Genomic DNA, 11,275 nt, shown 5'->3' on the forward strand with positions numbered 1-11,275 from the left:
GAGTAGCCTGATGTGGGGGCTCGATCCCATAACGCCAGGATCACGCCCTGAGCCGAAGGCAGATGCTTAACCGCTGTGCCACCCAGGCGCCCCAATCTCGTGTCTCTTTTAAAAGCACTAATCCCATTCATGAGGGCTCTACCCTCATCACCTAGCTACCTCCCAAAGACCCCACCTCCTTAAATACCATCACATTGGGAATTAAGGCTCCAACATGAATTTTGGGAGGACACAAACATTTGGTCCATAGCACCAAACATTAGGAAATGTAGAATACCGGCAAGCTGGGAAGTACTTTCCATGGAGACAAAGATTTGTTGTATGCTGTCGTATGCATCAAATCGTTCATTATTTGTCATTGCTGATTGTATTCCATTTTTTATCCATCCACCTGTAGATGGGCATTTAAGTTTGCAGTTTTTGATCATCACAAATAAAAATTGAATGGATATATACGTTTATTTTTCTTGGGTAAATATCTTAAAGTGAAATGGTTGGTTCAGGTGGCTGGTATATGTTTAACTTCTTAAGAAACCACCAAAATGAAAAAAAAGAAAAGAAAAAGAAACTGCCAAGATGTTTTCCAAACATTTTACATTTCCTTCAGCAGTTTACGGGAGCTCTCGTTCGGCTACATCCTTGCCAATACTTGGTATACTTAGTCCTTTAATTTCAACCATTTTAATGGGTATGAGTGGTATCCTACTGTGGTTTTAACTTACATCTCTTTAATGACTAATGATGTTGGCCATCTTTTCCTATGTTTATTAGCTGTCCATATATTTTCTTTGGTCAACTGTTTGTTGAGAAATTTTGCCCATTTTCAAAAATTGAGGTGTTTGTTTCATATTGTTGAATTTTAAGAATTCTTTAGGTATTTAGGTATTGAAGTTCTTTATCAGATATCTGATTTGCAAATATGTACTCCAAGTCTATGGCTCGTCTTTCATTTTCTTTCGATGAAATCTGTTATGTCCATTTTTTCTTTTAATGCTTTTGGTGTCCTCTCTAAGAAATCTTTGTCTGATCTAAGGTCGCAGACATTACCACTTATGTGTACTTCTCAAAGTGTAATTGTTTTAGGTTTTGCATTTAGATCTATATTCCATTTTGAATTAATTTTTTAATAAGATATAAGATATGGGTCCAAGTTCATTTTCTTTTTTAGCTTAGGGATGTCCAATTGTTCCAGAGATAGTTATGAAAAAAATGATTCTTTCTCCACTAAAATGCATTTGTCACTTTGTCAAAGATCAGTTGTCTATATTTGTGCCCGTCTATTTCTGGACTCTCTGTTCTGTTCCATTGATTGTGGCCATCTCTTCTCACACTACTGTAATGTTCCAATATAGCTGAAGAAACTGAGAATTCAAAATTAAAAACCTGAATATAAGTTAGTCTGAATGTATTTGGTGAGATGGAAGGGTAGAATGTATTTTAACAGTCTGTGAGCTCTATTGATAACTTTTAAATATTTAGACTATAGTGAGTGGGCCTTTTTCTCTGGGCCCCACAAATGTGATAAGCCTGACAGGCAGGTAGAATGAAGAGAACTAAATAGGCAGATACAACTTACTCTCAATATTCTAGTGTCTGTCAACTTAACAAAAATACCATCTCGAAAGGGTCAAATACGTAAAAATTGTTGGACTATAATAGTTGGGGGAAATGACAATAAATAATCTGGAGAGGGAAACAAAAGCCAGATCATAGAGTACTATAAGCCATATTAAGGAGTTTGGAGTATCCTAAGAGTTATATAGAAATACTGAAGGATTTTCAGCATGAGGCTGACTCATCAGACTGGCCTTTTCGAAAGATTAATCTGGCTGCAAAGTGAATTTAGGATAAGGGACAGACTGGGATAAGAATAGGTAATATTAGTAATTACTTGTCTATTTCAGTAATCTAGGTGAAAGTTAAAGATGTTTTGGACTAGATCAGTGATGATGAAGATGGAGAGAATTATGTATGGGTGAGGTCCACAGGACCTAGTAGAAGAAACGTAGGAATTAAGGATTCAATTCCTCAAGCTTTTGGCCTGAGCAGTTGGGTAGAAGGCAATGTCATTCAATGGCCTAGGGAACTGAGGTGGAGGTTTGGGGGACATACAGAGAAAGATAGTAGATTCAATTTGGATATATTGTGCTTGAGGGTCAATAGGCACATAAAAGCTTTTGGTGCCATGTTGACATATAGTCATTGTATAATATAAATAAATAAATAAATAAGTGAAGGAGTCAAACTTGTTAATTATTTTTTTCAACTATTTTTATCAGGGATGAAAAAGATAAGGAGAACTTCCTCTACGATCAAGGAAAGCCTGAATCAATTGCTCCTCTCATTAATTCATGTACCCTGTGTAGATTTGTCTAGAAATGAAACAATACTATTATTAGTGAAATTTTATTTTGTTCTAGACTTGCTTATTGTATTCAGCAAGCCATAATAAACAATTCCAAAATAAGAGACTTATTGCAGCAAAAGTTCACTCACTTCTATAACATCTCAAAGTGAGTTTGGTGGTTCCCCTTGGCCAATTTTCTGTTAGCTCAGGGATTCAAGCTTCTAATATAAATACCATCCACTACTGTCTAATCTAACACCACTGTTAAATATGTGACTTCTGATAGCATCCATGTTAGATGATAGGACTAAAGGATTACCCAACACATTTTAAGGGCAAGGCCTAGAAGCAGCTTATATCATCACTACCCACATTCCACTGAGCAGACAAAGTCACATTCTCTCAACCCAATACAAACGGAAGAGCAGGTAAATCCAGACCCCACAGATGCAAAGAACAGGAACTAGGATCAGTGACCATCTCACCAGTCTCTAGAAGACTTGAAAATCAAAGAACTGTTTTTCAGATAGGTACTCAAATAACAAATATACAATACCAATAATCAAAATTTGTGCTCCCATGCAAACTTACTGGTCTAAGAATTTATCGTTTGTTTTATAATGGCAAATTAAGATCGTACTATTCTCTCCTACTCATTTAAGACACTTTGCTATTTGGAGGGAAGAGGTTTAATTGCTTAATTCTTGCTTCATTCTTTTAGAGGAATTCAAACCCTTACGCTGAAGATAATACTTAGTGGTGGTTCTTTTCTCTTATAATCAGTTCTATGGGAATTTGCTACCATAACTACAGAGAAGAATTTAATAAACTGAAATGGAGATCTCCAAGAGATGTATGACACAGATGCTTCAAGTTGCAAAATCTCTAACGTCATTATTGAAAAGATAGTTTTTTAGAGAAATTCTTATTAAATAACACCTGGCATAATAAATAAGCCCTTTATTTTACTTATAATCTTATGTACAATTACTATCTTATTTGATTATCACAAATACCCTAATTTTTCTCTCTATTTGTCATAACAGTACCCAGATTTTCTATGGAGAACTCACCTACTCTCCAATTCCTACCGTTTGGGTAGATGTGACTGTACCCTCAGTTTATGGGGTGGGCATTTGGCCTACACCAGGCTAATCAAACTTCCCAACTGCCTGATTTCAAGGAGTGATTCAGAGATAAACACAACATCCACGTCATGCTAAGTGGGAGACATTGCCAGTCAATGATTGAACTACAGTTGTAACAGTTGAGAAACAGACTGGATATGAGCTGGAATTATTGGAGGCCATCTTGCGCCATGAGGAGAGCCTGCCTGAGAGTTGGGTCTAATAGAAGAAAGTAAAGCAGAGGCATAGAGACGGACTGTCTTAGTCTGTTCGAGCTGCTATAACAAAATATCATGAACTGGGTGGCTTGTAAACAACAGCAACTTATTTCTCTCAGTTCTAGAAGCTGGAAAGTCATGATCAAGGTGCTGGCAAACAATCAAGGTGCTGGCAGATTGGGTGTCTGGTGGGGACCCATTTCCCAGTTCGTAGATGCCATCTTCCCTCTGTGCCTTCACAGGGCAGAGGGATAAGGGAGCTTTCTGGGGCCTTTTTTTTTTTTTTTTTTTTTTTTAATAAGAACAGTAATCCCATTTATGAGGTCTTTACCTTCATGACCCAATTGCCTCCCAAAAGACCCACCTCCAAATACCGTCACATTGGAGATTAGGTTTTGACATACGAATTTTGGGGCACACAAACATTCAGTCCACAGCCGTGACTGCATCCTAACAACACTTTGAACCAGGACCCAGACGCACTGATGCAAAGCCTATTCCCGGACTTCTCATGTACAAGAGTCAATGCGTTCTTTTTCTTTCCTTTTGCAATTTTGAGTTGAGTATCTCTTCTTTGCAGCCAAAGGAGTCCTTTATCTTGGTCAGGCTGTTGACACTTCCCCTACTTTATAGGAAAATAAACTGAGGTTTAGGGATCCTAAGCAGCTCTCTATAGCTTGGCCTGCACTTAATAGTGCAAAACAGAAAGAAAACCTGACTTAAAGGGCAGTGCTTTAATCATACTTTACTTAATTAAGAATCTTTTTATGTTTTAAGGCACTTTTTCTTTTCTATCAAGACTGAAGAAAAGTCTTGTCAGGATAGAATAATTACCGTATCTAGAAAGTTCAGGCTTTCCAATATTTATTGGCAGTTGTTGTGTAGCTTGTATTATTATAAATATGAATGATGAGTCATTCTCAAGAAACAAATAATAAATTTGAGCACTTTGGGAGCCATGTGATGGATACCTCTGTTCTGTTCTGTACTTAAAATGAGATTTGTTCTACAGTTAAGCTCTAGGTCTGATCTAAAATCAGCAGAGAAGGTTTGCAATATTCACATGTATGCCTCTTTTGAAATCTAGTGGTTTTAGAAAAAAGCATGTATGTACTGTATACTTCAAAATAACTAACAGTATTCTTAATGGGAAAAAAATCCCATTTTTTTCCTGGAACTGAGAATGGAAAACTCGGCTGCATACCATTCCAATTCAAGGATCTGTAATCTTAGACCATTGAAGAGTTCCTCTTTCCAAGGAATGTTTCTTTGTGTGGTTTCTAAGCCTTCTGACTTTTTGCAAAAATTTAGCATCCCCCGGGAAGCTTAAGAGAAATAACAATGTAGCAACCTCATAGGTCTTCTTAGGTTTGCTTGTCTGACACATAGTTCTCCTATTTTCATCTATCCTATTTGGTCACACTCTTTTCTTCATTTGATTTTACTTCGTCGTCAGAACAAAACGAAGAGCTCTAAGGCAGCGATAAGGATTTCCTCTTTCACAACAAGCCGAAAACAAAATTTGCTTAGACTCAGTCATAGATACTACAAAAACCTGTGGACAGCCAAGTTGTTAGGGATCGCATGCTGTACTTTACTGGTTTAAATATCAATAGTTCTAGCCTTAATCAAACTCATGGCATTCTGTATGTGTCCACCTTAACAAGATTATCTCCTAATTGCCTGCCTGTTCCTGATGCCCTCTGCACCACTCATGTGAATAAATAGCCCAGACACTGTAGAGAAGGAAGCTGTTCTCCCCTTTATGCCGTGTTGAGAATAATCCGGAAGCCCAACAGAAGGACATCCCGATACTGCTGCCCAGATTTTTGTCTCGGAGGTGAGCACTGTAGTTAAGTTTTGGCAGCCTAATCATTGAACCTCTCTGCACCTCAGTTTCTTTAGCTGTAAAATAGAATACTAATGCCTTCCTCAGGCGATGTGTGAAGATTAAAAGGTGAAATGTTCTCTTAAACTTAACTGTTCAGGAAAAAAAACTGCTGCAAATCTCTATGGGAATATAAAATATTGAAGATAATTGAACACCAGTTTTTTAACTCCTCCTCTGACATACATATTATGGCAAAATGCATTCAAAATACATTCAAAATCCAAGAACTGACCAAAATATGGTCACACACGTAGAAATAGCCTGTGATAAGTTAAAATCGAGTTACTAACAAGACTGTACCGTTAAATTGTATCAGCTATTATAATTAAACACACAGATATGCACACATACACACAAAATTCCAATATGCTCAGCCAAATGGAGAAACCAGGTCTGAGGAAAATTCCTCTCCCATAGGTGGGGACGTTAGAAGTAATTTCTACAGCAGCAGTCTGATGATTCTTCCCTCAACTACCATGGTTTCTTAATTAATTTGAGACATTTTAATTAGATTCTTCCTCATTTTCACTTCAGCCCAGCATCTCTGGGTGGGATCGGCCTCCGCTCCCCCACCCTTAGCACCTCCCACGCCAGCCCTGGCAGCTGCCCCCTGAATCACCACCAGGGAAAGCACTTCATCAGCTAACCAAGGAGAATCAAGAGGCAATAGGATGGAAATAGAATTTGTCTTCGCTGCCCGCCATTTTGCCTCAGTTTCTTGGTTCTCATTATCCTCTTTTTCCTAACCCCTTCCTTGTCCTTCCCCAGAGCCGCACCCCCCCTGCTCCCAGGAATCCGGTGTCTTCACGCTGGCAGCTCAGCTCAGCACGCCTCCCCGAAGGCTGTCCGCTTCCAAAATGGTTACTACCTTTTTTTTCTTCAGCTTCCTTTTCCGTCAAACTCACATCATCTCAAACCTGCTGATCTCAGAGAGCTATAAACAGAAAAACCAACGAATCAAGCCTCACGTGTGAATAACTGCTCTTTCTTTTCTGGGAGTTTGTATCTTCAGCAAGTTAACCCATATTCATCTACAATTAGTGGGATCCCCGAGGAGTTTAAAGGGGACTGAGGTTACAGGGTGGGGCTCTCAATGGCAACAGACTTCTCTTCATTCCTTTAACTTCTCTGCTCTCGCGGAAGCTCCCTTCCCTTTGGGTGAGGGTCAATCTCTAGAGACTCTGCATTTATTTCCCAAGAAGAGTCACTGCTCAGGGATTAGCAGTTACTTCTGGCTGCCGTCATGAGTCTGACACCAAGAATGCGGGTTTGTTCATGGAGCATGAAAGCAGCTTGCAGAGTCCTGCTGATTGGCATAAACCCACGAGGAAATAAAATTTTTCATTCATGTGCATGCACACACACACAAAGTAGCACTTTTTCCTCATTCATAGGCAGACGCCATTCCAATTGCATTGGGCACCTTTTTGTCTTTCTGGTATTAGAATATAGAAGAATACAGCTGGGATTGGGGCTTGATTAAATCCCGAATTATCAGGTGACATGCGTACATGCTACAAGCTTCAAGTGTGGCCTTTGATTAACTTACTCTCTAGAGGACTCAGAGAATCTTGGGCAGAATGAGTACTTTGTGTAAATGTTATTTATTTATTTACTTATTTATTTATGTTTGCTGAATATGTGAATTTACAGGGATTCTTTTTAGGGCAGTGTTCACAAATCGCGGCAATGTATCATATTTGTTAATTGCGTTCTATGCACTTACATATAATTTATTGGTAGAAATAAATTGCGTGTATGTTTTATTTTATATTTTTGCATTCCTTTCCTGGGGTTTAACCAGGAACCAGGAAGATCAAAGTGTTCTAGGAGCATGGGACCACATGTTCCCTCAGTCTGAGCACAGAACCATGAAGGTAGCAAGACTTGTACATTACGTTCCCAAGAGCTAAAAGTAAGGAGGGATTTACCAAACTGCTTATGTGAAAAAAATTACAAGGTAGGCCTTAATAGAATAGCCTTAACTTTCTTCAACATGGATAATCTATCTTTTTCCTCCACAATACTGCTAAAGCAATTAACAGACTAATCCACCATTTAACTTCTAATGGTCATGTTCTAAGGCCTCATTTTAGTCCTGATAGGATGCAGTTGGCACATTCTCTTATCGACCCTGCGATGTTGGGGTTCCCATCCATTGTCTTCTACTCTCACTCTTCTTCAAAATTCTCAATGGAAGCCCATAAACTGTGCAGATGTGCACAATTTGGGCTCAGCAGTATTGCAGGCAAATTTAAGAAACAATATATAAAACCTGAACTCTTCACTTACTCATTTAGATTTTCCAAGTTTTAAAAAACAGAAAGATCTGACAACACCCGACCAACACTCAGGCAGGGCAATGATCAATCAGAAGTAAGTGGAAGTTGCTCCGTAGAGACTGGACACTTGGTCTCCGGTTGCCATGGTCCTCACTTCTCCTCATTGCCTTAAACCCCTCACCCAGCCCTTTAACTTGCTCACATGGGTGAGCATTTGCAACTACTCCTCGTGTATTCACCCTGTGTGATTTCATCCTTTCTTGTGGTGTGACCTCCCTGACTCTAAAATTCAAATCCAGAACACATTTGTAAGCATGAAATAATATCTCAGTTCCCCCTAGATGTACATAGATTCCTCATTTTCAAAGTCCAAAATCAAGCACGTTATTTTTCTCCTAAGCCACCAAATTTGATTCTCCTGTAGTCCCTGTACAGGTAATAGTGTCGCCATCTGGATGGTTAGTTTTATGTATCAACCTACGTAGGCTGTATTACCTAATTATTCAAATAAACACTTCTGCTGAGAAGATATTTTGTACATGTGGCTTAACATCTGCAATCAAATGACTTTAAGTAGAGGAGACGATCTTTGATAACCTGAGTCAGCCTCATGTAATCAGTTGCAAAGCCTTACAAGCAAAACTGAGACTTCTCTGAAGAACTTCAGCCTTAGAACAGCAGCAGCAGCTCCTGCCTGAGGTTTCCAGCCCGTTGGCCTGCCCGACATCATTCAGACTTGCCAGCACCCACAATCGCCCCGCTTCTGTTCCTCTGGAGAGCGCTGACCTATCTGCCATAAAAGATAAAAATCACAAAAAAATAGAAGTCCTTTTTTAATGAAGGACGTAATGAAACATGAAAAATTCATAAAAATAATTATTAATTTATTCCTGCATCTAAAAATGTATCAGTTTTCCAAATACTAGGATGCATATTTGTTACTGACCTTTGTGAGAACCTTCGCTGTTGTTCGTTCTTGGCGTATTGTCACATGTCCGCTGACAGACAACCCAAAGTTCCATTGGAAATGTGGAAGAAATGCTAACGCTGTCATGCATTTGTAACTGAGCTGCGTTATCATCGTAAATGATATGTTATCGTTTTCCCATATAGGACGCAATCTAGCTTTATACCCTCTTATTCACACTTTCAGTAAGTTTTATCACTGTATTTTTTAAGTCGATATATGTAGTGGTTAACTACTATTTTAAGACCCCCGTATCTACTCGTCACTGTATATAGACCATTAGGAGGGCTAGCTCAGATTTATGTAATGTAAAAATGGGAGCTTTGTCAATGATGAAATGAAACCAAACTGTCTACCCGTTATTTTATCTTTAATGGGAAAATTGCCTTACGGCCAATTAGTTATGTGGTAAAAATGTTTGTGGTAACACTGTTTGCGGTAAAAATGCTTGTGGTGAAGATGTTTACCGCAAAGATGCCAACAGTGAAAACGCCAGATGCGCCTGATAAGCAATTCTAAGAATCTAAGAGACTTCCTTAATGCTTTCTCCTCCTTATGGCTTTTATCAGTCACACCCCCTTCAAATTATTCTTTAAAATAATGATCAGATATGACTTACAATTTTATAACTCAGATCTTTTCCCTGTTGCTTAGAGATCAGAATATAGACTCCTAAGTATGGTACACATGGCTATTCATTTTCTGGTTCTTGCCTACTTCTCCAGACTCACCTCTTCGCTGAGCTACCTTCCCTTGTACCTACCGTCTCAATGGAAATACATCCGTATTTTTTAAGGTGCCTTTATATTTTATTCCTCTGTGCCTAAGCTGCTCCTATGACCTCAAATATCCTTCTTTATAGAGCACCTGGCAAAAATCTACTTAACTTTCAAGACATGGTTGAAAAATTTTCTCTTCTGTGAAACCTCCCCGTCCTCCCCTTTTCCCAGCAGAATTGATCGACTCTTCCTTGATACCCCAGCCTCCTCTTGCATGCTTCATAATAGCCATACTATAGGAATGTAGTTCATTTGCTCATTCATATGTTTGTCTTCCTGTGTTAAACTGGGAGGCTTAATTCATCACGTAATTTAGGAGACCCCTGTGGCAACAGTTGCTAACGACCCATCCATATCCATTCTCCTCTTCTTCGGCAATAATAGAACTTCTACCTGAGCACATGGCCACCTAGAACAAAGGTTCCATTTTCTGCGTCCTCTACAACATGGTGTGGCTACGTGACTGAATTCTCACCAGTGGAATCTAAGTGAGAGTGTCCTATGCCAACAGCTAAGAACCAGCTGAGGCAGTTGTCACCAGCAATTTGCCCTGTATTCCTCCCTTCTTCCAACGTAGTGCTTGGAACATGGGTGTGATGACTGAAGTTCTAGCTCTGATCTTGAAAAGAAAAGTTACTCTTTGCATGGTCAAGTAGAAAGCTGCAGAAGCCTGGGTCCCTGAGGACTTTGTACAGCAAAGCCACGATATCAGCCCTAGATTACTCACCTCTGCACTTTTACCCAGGAAAAAAAATGAATTTTCACCCCATTTAAGCTGCTTTTTCAGAGAAAGCAGTTGTATGACCCACAACCAAAAATAATTCTAATTAATATATGAACGGTTCCAGCAATGTCTTCAATCAACACTCTTTAAGCTTTTAAATTAGCAATGATGCCTAAGGATTTGTTACTGGGTCCAAGTCAGAGAGGTGCTCATAATCTTAGAAGTGAGCTGTCTGGGTTTGGGTTTTAAAGTTTGGGTGCAGTGTTTGATTATGGTCTTCCTGTTGTTTGTACAGGGTATCTTCTGCATTTCAGCCTATGGACTTGGACTTAGTTTGAGCTCCGCTCCCTGGGGAACCCAACCTTTGATATATTCTGCTCCACTTGGCAAGTATCTGACTGACGAAGCCAGAGCCATCTTCTACAAGTAGGGATGAGTTAGCAAATCAAACGGGGCGGGGGGGGGGGGGGGCTAGGTTGGAGCCAAGACTGAGGTGAGTTCAGAGCCCATGAGCTGTGTGAAGTGCCAGCAGCATGGCAAAGAATTTGAGCCCAGACTTTGTGCACTGAAAAAGCAGGACCAGGAGAAACATATGCCAGACCATTGCTAGGGTGATCTGATTTGCCCTTTCAAGGTTGCTTATGCCCAGATGAATTACGACACATCATGACCCCTTTCCAACCTGGGTATAGGAAATAGACACTCTCAAATACTCTGTGGGAGTACAAATTGGAGAAAATTTGGAAAGCCCTGTGACTATTTTAAATGTGCATTCACTAGGAGCCAAAGAATTTTTAAAAGAGGGGAAGGAGCTCCGAAGAAATACTGGAAACACGTTTCTTTATAATTTAATATTGTTCAAAATGTCTTACTTAGGCAATAAGACAAACAGACCCACATTCACATATATCTTCTATTCCCAACAGTAGAAATAAGAAGT

General features: G+C 39.4%; 1 long non-coding RNA gene across 1 annotated transcript in view; it reads left to right on the plus strand.

Annotated features, from left to right (window-relative positions):
• Nucleotides 1–10,725, plus strand: part of LOC117804007 — a 31,413-nt gene extending 20,688 nt beyond the window's left edge. Inside the window, exon 3 of the long non-coding RNA XR_004628157.1 lies at nucleotides 10,631–10,725. This is a non-coding gene — a long non-coding RNA (uncharacterized LOC117804007). The remainder of the gene's footprint in view (nucleotides 1–10,630) is intronic.
• The last annotated feature ends 550 nt before the right edge of the window (nucleotides 10,726–11,275 follow it).

This window comes from Ailuropoda melanoleuca, chromosome 10, assembly GCF_002007445.2.
Source record: "Ailuropoda melanoleuca isolate Jingjing chromosome 10, ASM200744v2, whole genome shotgun sequence".
Taxonomy (NCBI): domain Eukaryota; kingdom Metazoa; phylum Chordata; class Mammalia; order Carnivora; family Ursidae; genus Ailuropoda; species Ailuropoda melanoleuca.